We start from the raw sequence: 14,390 nt of genomic DNA, 5'->3' as shown, positions 1-14,390 counted from the left end.
GAGCTGCAACTACAGTTCCCAGGCTGCCCACTTCACCATGCGTCAAATCAATACTTCTATCTATGGCATAGCTGCCAAGTTCTCCCTTTTTTAAAGGGAAATTCCCTTATGCTGAATAGGCTTCCTCGTGAGAAAAGGGAAAACTTGGCAGCTATGATCTATGGTCGGCTTGCAAACTTAAGTGGTGGCACAGACCTCTCCTTTTATTGCATTGTAGCCAAAGGACAAAGGTTGAAAGATCTCAGAGATGGACTGAATAATCACTTTTCATTCTTTTAGGTCCCTCCGCAGAGATTTTGCAAGAAATCCACGCCCTGTGTATGCTTACTCAGAAGTACGGGCTGTATCTCAGTGGCAGAGCATCTGCCTTGCTTGCAGAACGTCCCAGGTTCAATCTCAAGCTTCTCCAGATACAACTGGGAGAGAGACCCTGCCTGAAACCTAAACAACTGCTGCCAGTCCGTGTAGGCAATACTGAACTAGATGGCTCAATGTTCTGACTCAGTACAGTATAAGGCAGTTTCCCATATTCCTGTGTCCTGTTTCCCTTAGTACTGTAACCCCCATTGAGCTCCGTGGGGCCTGCTCTTAAATCTGCATGCTTCAGCATGTAGCCCCAAAGAGAAGGAAGAAGTGCAGAAAGTAAATGTGACTAGGCCAAAGAGTCTATGTTTGAACACATTTTGGGGCATTTGTAAGCAACCTTTTGCGAACGGAAACATTCCTTCCAAGAATTCATGTTCTCTTGTTCCAAAGGGAGCTGCAGCTCCAGCATTGTAAGAAGGACCAGCTGTCAGCAGCAGGAGCACATTAAATCTGCTCAATTAAACTTCATGAGCCTCCATGCTGTTAGGAGGGAGGCTGTTGATGCCTCCCTTCACTTGAGACAGCACACACGCTCATAGGGAGCGGAGGACGAGGCTGCTCTGAACCCTGCGGAGATTGGCCTCAGCCGAGGGAAGAGGAGGTGACCTCAAATCCTGCCAGTCTCACCTTCTGCAGAGGAGGTGTGAGAATCACTCTGCAGCACAAATCTTGACAAATCAAATCACTGTTAGAACTCCTGAATCTTTGCAGGGCCTCCTCCAAGCAAACCCAAAGAGAAGGAATCAAACTTGTCAGCAAGAGGCTGGAAAACTTTCTTAATCACCAGTCCAAGAAGTTCGTGTGTGCGTGGGGGCGTGGGCTAATAGGTGCACCCTAGATTATTATTAAGGACCCAGGTGGCGCTGTGGGTTAAACCACTGAGCCTAGGGCTTGCTGATCAAAATGTCAGCGGTTCGAATCCCTGTGACGGGGTGAGCTCCCGTTGCTCGGTCCTAGCTCCTGCCAACCTAGCAGTTCGAAAGCACATCAAAATGCAAGTAGATAAATAGGAACCGCTACAGCGGGAAGGTAAACGGCGTTTCCATATGCTGCTCTGGTTTGCCAGAAGCGGCTTTGTCATGCTGGCCACATGACCTGGAAGCTATACGCCGGCTCCCTCGGCCAATAATGCGAGATGAGCGCGCAACCCCAGAGTCGGTCACGACTGGACTTAATGGTCAGGGGTCCCTTTACCTTTACCTTAGATTATTATTACTAAATCTATAGCCCACCCTTCCCCCCCCCCAAAGGAGCCCAGGGTGGCAACCAATTGATAAAAAAAATAAAAATGCCATTAAAACAACTTAGAAATAATTCTAGCACAGATGCAGACTGGGGAAAATCTCAGCTTGAAAGGCTTGCTGGAAGAGGAAGGTATTCAGTAGGTACTGAAAAGAGACCAACGTTGACTAATATTAAAGGGGTGGTAATTCCAGAAGGCAGGTACCACAGCACTAAAGGGCCAATTCCTAGATTGTGCAGAATGGACCTCCTGAGAAGAAGATCTCTGCAGGGCACAGTGATCAACTGCTAGTTAAGGGGTGAGACAAACTTTCAGGTATCCTGGACCCAAGATGTATGGGCCTTTATACACCAAAACCAACACATTGAACTTAGCCCAGTAGCTAATTTCAGTCATCACAAGATTACACACTGCTTCACACCCACCCACACTCCTTTCGGTGCTTGAACAGACAAGTTGACGCCGGCCTGGGGCCAATCTCTCTAGAATCTAGGGAGGTAAAATGTGTGCCAAAGGGAGACAGCTATCCCTTGGGGGGGGGGCACATGCAACCCAGGCTTGAGTCCTACAGTGCCCCACATATGGGATTGCCACTGAAAGGTTTTAAGAAACTTGAGTTGATTCAAAAGGTGGCAGGGAGGCTGTGAATGGGAGCCTGCAATTGTGATCACATCTTGGCAGCATGGAAAGATCAGCTTTGGCTACTTCCAGCTTGTTTGAGGGTGCCTTCTAAAGCCCTAAATGGACTGAGAAGGGGCGTTGCATGGCGAGGCTCCGAACACCACCCCATTTCTTAGATAATGAAACACACAGACACCAGTATTTTGGGTTCATGAGATAAATAAGACCACAACTTTATTGGTTACAGATGTGAGCGGTATTTGCTTAGGTATTGGAACTGAACCGACTATACCTGACTCCAGGTAGTCTCATAAGGGTCAACCACCAGTAGGGGGAGCCCTGTTGATGTACTGGCAGTAGAAAAGAAAGGTTTTATTCACACAATGCATATTTAACTTAGGAACTCATGGCCACAAGATGTAGAGATGAATGTAGGTTTGGATAGCTTCCAAAGGGGAATTAGACAAAAAGAGGACAGAGAGAAAGAAGGTCTGTCGGTGTCTGTTACATGTAATAACAATATAGAAACTCCAGGTTTAGATGCAGTTTACCTTTTCGAAGCGAGTGGGGACCAAACCCAAGCCAGGGAACTGTCACCTTGGGAGCTGCTGGTGGAAACAAAATGTTAAACTAATGGAGCTTCAGTCTGGTCCAGAAAGGCAGCCCTTACGATGTGCTGGTGGTTTTATGCGCTATTATATCTCAAGTGCTTTAGCCTTCGCTTTCTCTCATTAATTACTTGGCACTTTCATTAGTCATCACATTGGCAGCAAATGTTCTTCAACAGATACTTGTGTTTTAATTTTAGTGCAAGAATAAATCATGCCTTATAGCATCTCCCCCATCCAAGACACACCACCTGGGTTAATTGAATCAATTCTTTAAATGCCCCCAAGCCTGATGATGATTTGAGAGGAGGTCACCATTTGAAAGCCCCTGCAAATTTATCGCCTTTCGGGCTGGCTGCAAAATGATCCTGCTGCTTTGTGCAGGGAGAAGTGTTCCCACCAAATGGTTCATCTGTCAAAATATTGCTTCTTCTCTTTCGGACCTTTTACAGGGAAGGACAGGGCCTGACAGCCAATCCTGAATTGAGGGTGGGACTACCCTTTGCACATGATGACACAAGGCTGCCACCCCAAACAGCCTCTCCCCTGCCTGGCATCCTATAAAAATACGAAGCTGCCTTATTGACCCCTGAGTCCAGTCCTTTGGCTCATCCCTTGTCCTGGCTACTCTGACAAGCAACTACTCTCCAAGGTGCCTGGGAAGAGACCATCATTCAGTCATGGTGGGAGACAGGCCTTGCATGCGGAGACCACTGCTTTAAGCTCCGACTTCTCTCATTTAAAGGCAGGCAAGTGGCTGCCAGTTGGAGTGGAAAATATTGGGCAAGATGGACCAAGCTCATAGGCAGATGACATGCTTTGCATTCCAACGTCCCAAGGAGCTCAGCCCATGCTCCAAAGGGAAGCTGAGTGAGGGCTCTCCCTCCAGCACAAGGTCTTAGGTTGGCCCTGAGATGGGGATCCTGACGGCAAAACATACCAGGTGCTGTGATGGTAAAATACTTTGCCCAAGGCGATTAAAATACAATACAATAAAGTGAAACAGGAAGCCAGAGTAGGGCCCCCCAGTGAGGAGAATTCAGCTCATAGTCTAGGACAGGGCCCCCCAAACTAAGGCCCGGGGGCTGGATGCGGCCCAATCGCCTTCTGTATCCGGCCCGCGTACGGTCCAGGAATCAGCATGTTTTTACATGAGTAGAATGTGTTCTTTTATTTAAAATGCATCTCTGGGTTATTTGTGGGGCATAGGAATTCATTCATTCATTTCCCCCCAAAATATAATCCGGCCCCCCACAAGGTGTGAGGGATAGTGGACCGGCCCCCTGCTGAAAAAGTTTGCTGACCCCTGGCCTAGGAAGAACCATAGGAAGCTGGCATACTGGGTCAGACCACTGGTCCATCTAGCTCAGTATTGCTTACACTTACTGGCAGCCGCTCCTCAGGATTTCAGGCTGTGTTCTCTCCAAGCCCTACCTGAAGGTGCCAGGAACTGAACCTGGGACCCTCTGTATTCAAGACAGATGCTCTGTCTCTGAGCTATGACCCCTTCCGCCACACCGTTGCCAAAGGTCAGATTCTCTTTTTCTAGCTAGGCTCCCTCAGAACAGATTTTGAGGGGAGGATTCAGACAGAGCTCATGAGGCAGGGAGTTCCAGAGGCCTAATGTGATGATACAGAGCCCAAAAGAGCCACACACCCCTACAGATCGTCCCCAATAGTGAAATGCCAAGTTTTCCACCCATGTGAAGTAATCTGGTCCCAGTGCTGCTTCTGAAAACCACTGTGCTCCCCCTGGGATCCAATGGCACCCACCACCATTTCCAGCTCTTTCTCACTGTACCTTCCCCTTCCCACCCGCCCCTGCTTAAAATTTACTATCTGAGAAACGCATCAAGCCCTAAAATGGACTGACCTTTCTGCTAATGTACATCGCCTAATGAGTGGGTGCCATTAACCACCTCCATATTGGGATATTGCACTTTCCCAGTTCCCATCCATCATCGCTAAATGCTCGATCTCGTCCGCCTGCTTAAATTTTTTATTTTTACCCTTTAAACTGAAGAAATAAGTCTTGTGTCTAATTAAGCAAACTTACATATTCAATTAATAGAGTCATTATGGCTTAATGAATATGGAGCCTGGGTTAAGGGGATGGAGATTTTTTTCTGCTGGCAATGAAAAGGGCTCTGGAATTAATCCTGAAGCAATCCTTCTTTTACACACACACACACACCCCTGGAAAGGAGGGAAGGGTTGAGGTCAGCAAACACCTGGACCCAAATCCTTGTCTGGAGCTGCAAACAAGAGCGGTCCGTGTGAGGGGTGGGCTCTGTCCGGCCTTGGCAAGGTTTAGACACAGGACAGGGAGCTTGGCGGGGCTATCAGACTGCCCATCCCAGTGTCCCAGAAGGCTGCAACACACAGTCAACATCAAGCAGAGGGCAAGGTCCAGAGTGGACTGGCCATTGAGCCCAGGAGCGCAGGCAGAAACTGTCCTTGTGCAAGTGTCAAGGTGCTGAGACTGTTCAGAAAGAAAGCCCAATAGCTCAAGCGTTATCGTTTACCTTAATTGGGGCTGGGGCTGGGGCTGATGGGAGATGTAGTCCAAACATACCTTAAAACAGTGGTTCTGAAAGACTGTGGCGCCCCAAACTGGTGTGGCAGGAGAGGATTGCAAGTGTGACAGGAAGATTCAAAGACCATCAAAGAAACATTTAAACATTTCAGTGTGTTTTACTGTGTGGCACTGGACTCTTTTTGGATATACAACCAGAAACAGTATCCACACTTCTCTTCGGCCATTGGCTATTCTATAGTTCTTCACGACATAGAGCAGGGATTTCCAACTCTGGCAAATATGGGAGATCAGAAAAGAGAAAGGCTTCTTTGTGCTGATGAGGCAACGAGAGTATGCTTGTCTCAAATTAGACATAATCTAAACGAGATTACCCAGCAAAAGCAAGCTCACACCTCTCATTAAGTTTGCATACATACTTAAGGGTACATATGTTTATAATTACATTTTGGGAATGATTCATATTTTTTTTAATGCTTCATGTTCTTATGTAGCTGCCTTGTTTTATACTTTCCGGATGTCCCATGATCATATTATAAAAGTAGTTGTGGTCTATGTTATAAATCAAGCACGGCTAGGAGTTGTTTCTTTTTGTTTTCCATTGTATTTCTTATCCATAAAAATGTGATGTGGCACAAATATTTTTTATTCTAAAAAGTGTGGCTTAGAGAAAAAGGTCTGAGAACCTCTGCCTTAAAAGCTGGCCGGAATTAGCAAAAGCTTTACCAGCTGTCTCGGACTGGGAAGGAAGGAACCTGCCAGATTGTGTCACCAAGAGAGGAAGTTCTAAGTCAGTGATGGGCAACCTTTTGAGCTTGGTGTGTCAAAATTCGCCAAAAAACTGAGCATAACTTGGGTGGTGTGTCACTTCGAGAAAAAAACCATAATTTCATGATATTTATAGTTTAAATAACAAAAATGTATAATTGTAATATATAACTGTATTTAATAAGCCAAAAACTAATTATTTAACCTAAGCAAACAAAAAACCCCTTATTTATCACAAAGTGCCCAGAGTTGTTGAGCTTTTTGGGGGGAGCTGCTGACCAAAGTTTTGGAGGTTTTTTTGGGGTGTGTGCAAAAGCTGCTTTGCTTTTTTTGGGGGGTGCCCCAAAGCTGCTGTGCTGTTTTGGGAGGAAAGAGAACAGAAATAAATGACGAATAATACCTTCACTGGAACTAACACGCAGCACTGACATAATCTGCCAAAGCGCCACCCCCCCAGCACAGAACAGGTTAAAAAATGAACGCTGTTACACCCAATCATAGTCTGCCAAAGCGCCAGAAAAACAGCACAGAAAGGGTTAAAAAACCAATCTCTGGCTACCAGCAGCAACAACAACAACAAAGGATCCGGGTTTTAACAGCGGAGACAAGCTGTAGCAGAGACAAGCTCTAGCGGAGACAAGCTGTAAGGAGGAGCGGGAGAACAAATGGGGGGGGGACAACAACAGTGTGAATGGGCCGGTGGGGCGCGTGCCAGCAGTGAGGGCTCTGCGTGTCACGTCTGACACGCGTGTCATAGGTTCACCATCACTGTTCTAAGTCCCAGTGCCACCAAGAAGGCTATCTGCCTGGTGGAGTCTCACATGTGGGCAGGATAGTGAGCTGAGTCTCCAAAGCTGGCTTGGCACATGTAGGGCAGGGTAGCCAATCAGGTGCCCTGTGGATGTTGTTCAGCTCCAGCTCTCACCAGCCTCAGCCAGTGGGAGCTGGAGTCCAGCAACATCCAGAGAGACCAAGTTGGCTACCACTAGCAGCAGGTTTTGTTACAGGGCCTGATGGGCCAGGATAGGGCCTGGTGCTGCAAGGGGGAACTCAGCTGATGGAATGTGCACACTGGCTGGTACTGCAGCCTAGATGGTACCACCAAGCTCTGTTTTCCAGCCCTGCAGGATAAACAATAGCAGTGGGTTAAGGAGGAAGACCAGAGTCTCCTACGGGGGATGATCCCGAAGATTAGGACTGAAATGCAATGCCTGCATGAAATCTGAGGCAGTATGCAATGACGTTGCCAGCACTTGATGCCAAAGTCAGGCTTGGAGGCAAAGGAGGGCCTAGCCCTGGAGTCCCTCAGAGTCAAGCCTGGAATAACCTGGCAACTGAGAGTTAAACATTAAAAGCTTCCCTAAACAGGGCTGCCTTGAGATGCCTTCTAAAGGTCTGGTAGTTGTTGTTCTCTTTGACCTCTGGTGGGAGGGCATTCCACAGGGTGGGCGCCACTACCAAGAAGGCCCTCTGCCTGGTTCCCTGTAACTTGGCTTCTCACAGTGAGGGAACCGCCAGAAGGCCCTCGGCGCTGGACCTCAGTGTCCGGGCAGAACAATGGGGGAGGAGACGCTCCTTCAGGTATACTGGACCGAGGATGGGAACCCAGAGCCCAAGGAGGAGCTCTGGGTTCAGGGCAAAAGTTGGCATTGCTTGAGCCTGGTTTTCAGATCCTGATCCTGGACACTGATGATAAAAACAGAATCTGAATGGTCAAATGCAGGCTGCTTGGGTCCTCTGGCTCTTAGAGAATATGGCATAAATAGCACTCCCAGCATGCAAGGCCACAGGAAGATCGCCACGCCCTTTAACACACTGCACTGTGACCATAAATCACCTTTCCTTTATTTAAGTTAGCAGCCCCAAGAAGAAAAGCAGCAGTAAAAGGAAACAGGCACAGCATAAAAGGGTAATTGCGGTCTTAAAGGATTATGACTCTCTCACTCCTCCCTGTGTACCTTGCCTGCATCTCTCTTTGTGACACTGGGTGAAATGCAGGAGCTCATAAAATGTTACACAGAAGGGGAATCATTATTGCCTCCGATAGCCTTTTGGGTACTTGCCACGACCCCTCCAAGATTTTGTCTCCCGTAAAGGCATCACCCAGAGACATTCCCTAGTCCAAAAATAAGTCTACTTATTACCCAGTAAATGCAAACTGCTGCCTAAAGGCCCCTTAAGATTTTTCTGAAACAAAGCGATCTACCCCCTTGGTGTCAAAGCCCAATACACACAGTAACCAAGGCAAGGAGTCTCAGGCATGAGGGCTGGCCCAACCAACTGAGTTCATGGTGACCTTCAGAGCCACCTTGAGTGTGAGGTTGGTGTCTGCATCTGCTACCAGTGTTGAAGGTCCCTTTATCAGTTGTGCAGACTCAGGCATGTTGTGACTCTGTAGCTGCAAGTGAGTGGATGGAAGGAGTTCAACACCCTCCAGGGTGAGAGCTTGCTCTGGTATCAATCTGGCCCCCTCTCAGGTGAGGGATGGGAAGGAGTATTAGATGGTCCAGTGACCAGTGTGGCTGGGGCATGAGTCCATTGCTCCTTCAGATATTAGCTACTATTAAAAAATGATTAGAAAACCAAGGGGGGGGAGGGACTACACACACTCTCTCTATTAAAACATACAGTTTGTTACAATAGAAACATCACAGCACAAGCCCTTTCCGTACAAACAGTCAGTTCCCAAAAGCCTGTTGGAACAAGAAAGTCTTCGCCTGCCAGCAAAAAGACAACCACCAAAGTTCTCTAGGAAGGGAGTTCCTAGGCCTGGGAGCAGCCACCGAGAAGACCCTCTCCTGCGCCCCTACTGTGTGTACCTCTGATACAACCTTATGTGTTTATCTACTGTAAATTGCTTTGAGATCTTTCAGACAGTAATCAGTTTATAATGAAATAAAACCATTAGGTAGAGTAAAGCAGCTGCTTCAGGTAGTAGATGCCATGGGATGGGCAGTGAGGTGTTGGAGGGCAGGTGAGTAGAAGTGTCCCCCTAAACTAGCTTGATGAGGTGGGGGAACGCTGCTTTGGCCCCAGGGTGGAAGTAAAATTCAACTCTCCACCTGGCCAACTTCAGCCAGTGGGGAGGTTGACACCTTTGTCCTTTGCTCCAGGCAGCAAAATGTTGCTGTGGGCCATCCGGACGCAGCTGCCTTGTTGAAGAGAAGCAGATCTGGAGTAGAGACAGCTTGGGAAGCCCCCCTGCACACCACCTTTTTCTTGATGGAAGAAAGGAGGGATCTGAAATTTAAAAGGCTTTGCTGATGGAATGAACAAACATACATACATAGGAAGCTGCCTTATACTGAGTCAGACAATTTGGTCCATTTCGCTTTCTATTTCCTACACCGACTGGCAGCAGCTCTCCAGCAGGAGACATTCTGAACCCCAGCTGGAGATGCCAAGGACTGAACATGGGACCTTCAGCATGTAAGTCGGACGCTCTGTCATTAAGCTACAGCACTTCCCCTTGTATGTAGATTGTAGGTTTACATGGGGTGTTGTTCCACCCCACCTTGCAGCCCTGAATAAGAGACCTGGAACAAAGGACAGCTACTGTAGATAGATCATATTGCCTATTGAATACAGGGTCAAGCACCCTGCATGTTGCTGCCTTGGGCAAGGGCACGCCTCACACTCCTTAGGCTGCACCTGAAGCCTCCAGGGGACTCTCACAAGCCCCAACAGGTATGCCACAGGTGACTAAACAAAAACTGCTCTGGGTAAATGTTAATGCCTGAATTTCACGCCCATTTTATAATATCATATTGACTAACTGGGGAAGGGAATGTGCAGACAGGGTTCAGACAGGGGCATGCTGTGGCGGCAGCAATGGCAAATTTCCTGCCAGGGATTATATAACACAGTAAGAGAGAGAAAGGGTGTGTGTTTGTTTCCATGCACATGTGCGCCCACACACTCACACTCACATGTTGGGGCTTCTCTCCCCAACTGTCTTCCAAGGTAATTTTTTTTAAAAAAATTTTTTTATTGATTTTCCATTTTTAACAGTATTATAACATATTATCTCCATTTATAAGTTTTTAGCTCCACCGAGCTATTCGACTTCCCTCCGTTCCGTCATCTGGTTTTTATAAAACACATCTTAATTTCACACATTTATATCATCACGATTCTACATTTATCCCATCTTATCCTAAACTTGAGGCACAAAATAGAAAATTTATTCCAATAAACGCTGCATGGTTTAGCTCAGTCCTGTCAGTGTCTTTACATGTTTACAGTAACTATATATTGAATGAATTTATTTCAGTCTCTCTGAAACGCTTGGTCACTCTGGTTTTGGATTTCTCCCGTTTTAATGTATTTTTAATATTTTGCTCGAAGCCGCCCAGAGTGGCTAGGGAAACCCAGCCAGATAGGCGGGATATAAATAAATTATTATTTATTATTATTATTATTATTATTATTATTATTATTACAGTGGTACCTCGGTTTATGAACACAATTGGTTCTGGAAGTCTGTTCATAAACTGAAGCGTTCATAAACTGAAGCAAACTTTCCCATTGAAAGTAATGGAAAGTGAATTAATCCGTTCCAGACGGTCTGCGGAGTAAGCGTTCATAAACTGAAGCAAACTTTCCCATTGAAAGTAATGGAAAATGAATTAATCCGTTCCAGATGGGTCCGCAGCGTTCATAAACCGAAAATTCATAAACCGAGGTGTTCATAAACCGAGGTTCCACTGTATTACTATTCTACATGCTCCTCACTCCCTCTGCAAACCCAGCAGACTGGAGCTTCTAGGCTACAGTGCCAACTTTCCAGAGCATCCCATCAGCTGCTGCCAACCAGCCAGTCCCAGCACACCAGGCCCTATAAAGCCCTGGGCCCAACCTCAGTGCTTGCTCCTCATACTGAGAAACCTGCCTCTGGTGAGAGACTTGCTGCCTATTCTTCTGATACTGGGAGAAAGATTGGAACAAAGTGGTTGAGCCCATGCTTTGCACACAGGGCCAGCGCATCCATTAAGGCGAACTAGGTAGCTGCCTAGGGCGCCAAAATGGAGGGGGCGCTGGCCAGCCTGCCCACCGCCCCCTCCCCCCGGTGCTGCCTGGGGCCGCCTCCACTGTGCCTCTCAGCTGTTGAGCGGCTTCAGGCCACTATCCGGAGGCGCGTGGGGAGCACAAGCCTGGGGCCGCCGTGCCGCGCCTCTCAGCTGTTCAGCGGAGGCAGCCCCAGGCCTGCGCTGCCTGCGCTACCCACCTGAAGCTGCTGAGTTCAGCGCCCCTTCCGCGCCCCTGATGGCCAGGCGCCCTGGCGCCGTGTGCCACCCAGCCTTGGAGGCACCCTCTTGCTTGCTCGCTGGAGCCGGGCCTAACCCTCCAGCAGCTAGCGCGCCGAGATCAGGCTCCAGAGGAAGCAGGGGAAGGCCACGCCAGAAACAGGGAAAGGCCACTAGCTGACAAGGTAAAGAGACTGCTTTTTACCCCTTCCCCTCACCAACAATCAAGAAACTCTCTTTTTATTTTATTTTATTTTTATTTTCCTACTTTTTATTTTTTTCTATTTTCTATTTTACTATTTTATTTTTTATTTTTATTTATTTATATTTTTTGTTCCACTTACATTTTTTCTTTAAAAAAAGGCCAACAACTCTGGGAAATGGGGGGGGGGGGTGCCAGAAGCTGATCTCGCCTAGGGCGCAAAAAACCCTAGCACCGGCCCTGTTTGCACACACAAGGTCACAGCTCAGTTCCCAGTGGCATCTCCAAATAGGGCTGGGAATGTCCCCTGTGTGAAGCGTCCCGTCCCGTCCCCCTTTTAGATGACTGATCTTCCTATATCCTCCCCTTTGTTTAGCCAAGAAGGACTTAAGACTCTCCCAGAAAGAAGCTTCAGTGTCAATTATCCATGGGGCTACAGTACCCAGTTTGCTGATGGTAGCTCCCATGGTGGGCCTTCTCCACAGGTCAGAGCTTAACATGGAGGGCTCACTCTGGCATGGGTCAGCGGGGTCATACCAGAGCTCTGGTGCATCCCTGCTGGCAAGCGCCAGAGCGCTAGACTGGAAGGTGCACCCCTTTTGATGCCCCAATTGGGGGCAAAAATGTTGGAGGGTATGGGAGTGGTGCTGGAATAAATAAGATGCGAAAGAGCAAGGGAAGTGGGGGGGGGAAGGAGGAGGAGGAAGGCTGGAAACAGTTTCTGGTGTCTATACTGCTTCTCCAGCTCTGTGTTACAAGGATGTCTGCAAATGTGGCATGAAGGCTGGCAACATCAAACCCCCTCACCCCCACCCCCCCACCCCGTGTGAGACTCCCTTGCAGACGGCCACAGTGCCTGGAGTCAGGTTGTACTTTCATAGCAGTGACCATGGTGCATCTGCAGCAGCACAACCAGATGCCTCCATCTGCCCCAGCTGCAACAAAACATGTCCCTCCTGTATTGGTTTCTACAGCCACGGCAGGCACTGAAACCTTCCAACAGTTTTACTTCACTCCCAAAGGCGCATTCCTCCATTGTCTCAAGAAAGACAGATGCCAGCAACTGCTTCGCCCACCCTTCTGACCAAGGCATTTTGCAAAGCAGAAGTTTGTTTTCTGATGAAACCGGCTTCTAAGTTTCTAAGAAAACCCCAAATCAGACACAGGATGACATACACTTTTCCTGTTACGTCCTTGATGAACCTACTCCTGCAGTCTTTGCACAGCGCCTTGACAAAGCCCTGTGTTGGTCCTGATTAAATTCTGCCGGAAAGTAGCTGTGTCCAAGTGCTCCCCCCCCCCCCCCCGGTGCTCTCCCTGGTGGCAAAGTGGGTGATAAGTCTCCATGGAGAGGAAAGCGTGACTCCATGCGAGGTGAGGGCCATGCTGTGTGAGATGCTACAGGCCGTTGAAAGTGACCCAGGAACCCTGCTGCAAGGCACCCAGATGGAAGGAGTGGGCAAAGAGATCCAGAGTGTGAATGGGCAGCAGGGGGGCCGGGACTGCAAACAGAGGCAGTCAGTAGCTGAAAGCAAGGGGGAAGGGCAGGGGTGCCAACTTGAATAAAACATTGCGGGGGACGCAGGTAAGCCCCGCCCCACATAATTGATCACATGACACAGTGCATGCACACCATTTGAATGCATCAACTTTGGGGGGCCAAGCCCCCCTCAAATATTTTATTGTGGGGCTGAAATTCCCACAGCCCCAAGGAGTTGGCTGTTATGGAGAAGGACAAGCTGGTTGGAGCTGAGGAGCTGCTTCTGATCGATATCTCAACCCCCTGGTGTGGAAGAAGGGATGCAGGAGGGAAGTGACTGAGTGGAGAGCAAACTGCAGGATGGAGGTGAAGAGCTGCTGCTTATAGACCTCTTCACTCCATGTGTGCCAGCGGTGCAGGAGGAGATGGAAGAGGTCTGCATGCATGAGCAAGAGGAACTAGTGCCTGCAGAAATGCCAGAAGAAGGGGAGCAGCAGAAGGAATGGGAGGCATGTATGAGCATGCAGGAAGAGCAGCTGGTACCTGAGGAAGTGGCAGTGGAGAAAAACATGCAGGGAAAGTTGGAGATCCGTGGGCACATGCACCAGGCAGGGTAGTGCCTGCTGAACTGGGTGAGATAAAACCCTCCCATGACTTTGCCTTCTGGGTGCCCCAAGATGGCCTTGTGGGGTGGGGATCAGTCCCTATACTGAGTGCAGTCCTTAAGCAGGCCCCAGCAGCCAGGGTCCTGTGAGTTTGGGGAGCAAGGGATGCTGTGTTACCTGCCTTTATTTGGGCCCATGAGGGGCACAAGAGACATTGGGAATAACCAGAGAGGGGACTACGTGGCTGTCAGCTTGGGTGACTGGGCAAACTGTTCCTGAAGAAGGTGGCAGGACTTTGGAGCAGGGGATGAAGTGGTCCAGGGGCAGCAAGAGGGAAAAAAAGATGAAAGGGACTCCCAGGGTACCAGTGGGAAATCAGATTTGATTGCGGAGTTGTGCCTTGAGGCCCTGGGTGCAACTACAGAGACCGCTTGGGACCACTTGGGGACTGGGGTCCAAGTTTGGAGCCTCTGATCTGTGGGAATGTTAGGGATGTGGATTAGGATATATTATTAGATAGATCCTATCCAAGCTTGTGTTAGCAAGCTTCCAATATCAGCAGAGTGACATTTCCCCTTTTGTGCGCAGCAAAGTGTGAGTGTTAGGTTTGCTAGAACCTCTACAACAATATTATACTTCAATATTATACTTCCTGACAATCCCCTTTGTCCCTCTTAAAAGAAATACACAACACAGTGTTCATAAAATAAGATAG

Source organism: Zootoca vivipara, chromosome 14 (assembly GCF_963506605.1).
Source record: "Zootoca vivipara chromosome 14, rZooViv1.1, whole genome shotgun sequence".
NCBI classification, from domain to species: Eukaryota; Metazoa; Chordata; class Lepidosauria; order Squamata; family Lacertidae; genus Zootoca; species Zootoca vivipara.
This window is presented reverse-complemented; position numbering follows the sequence as displayed.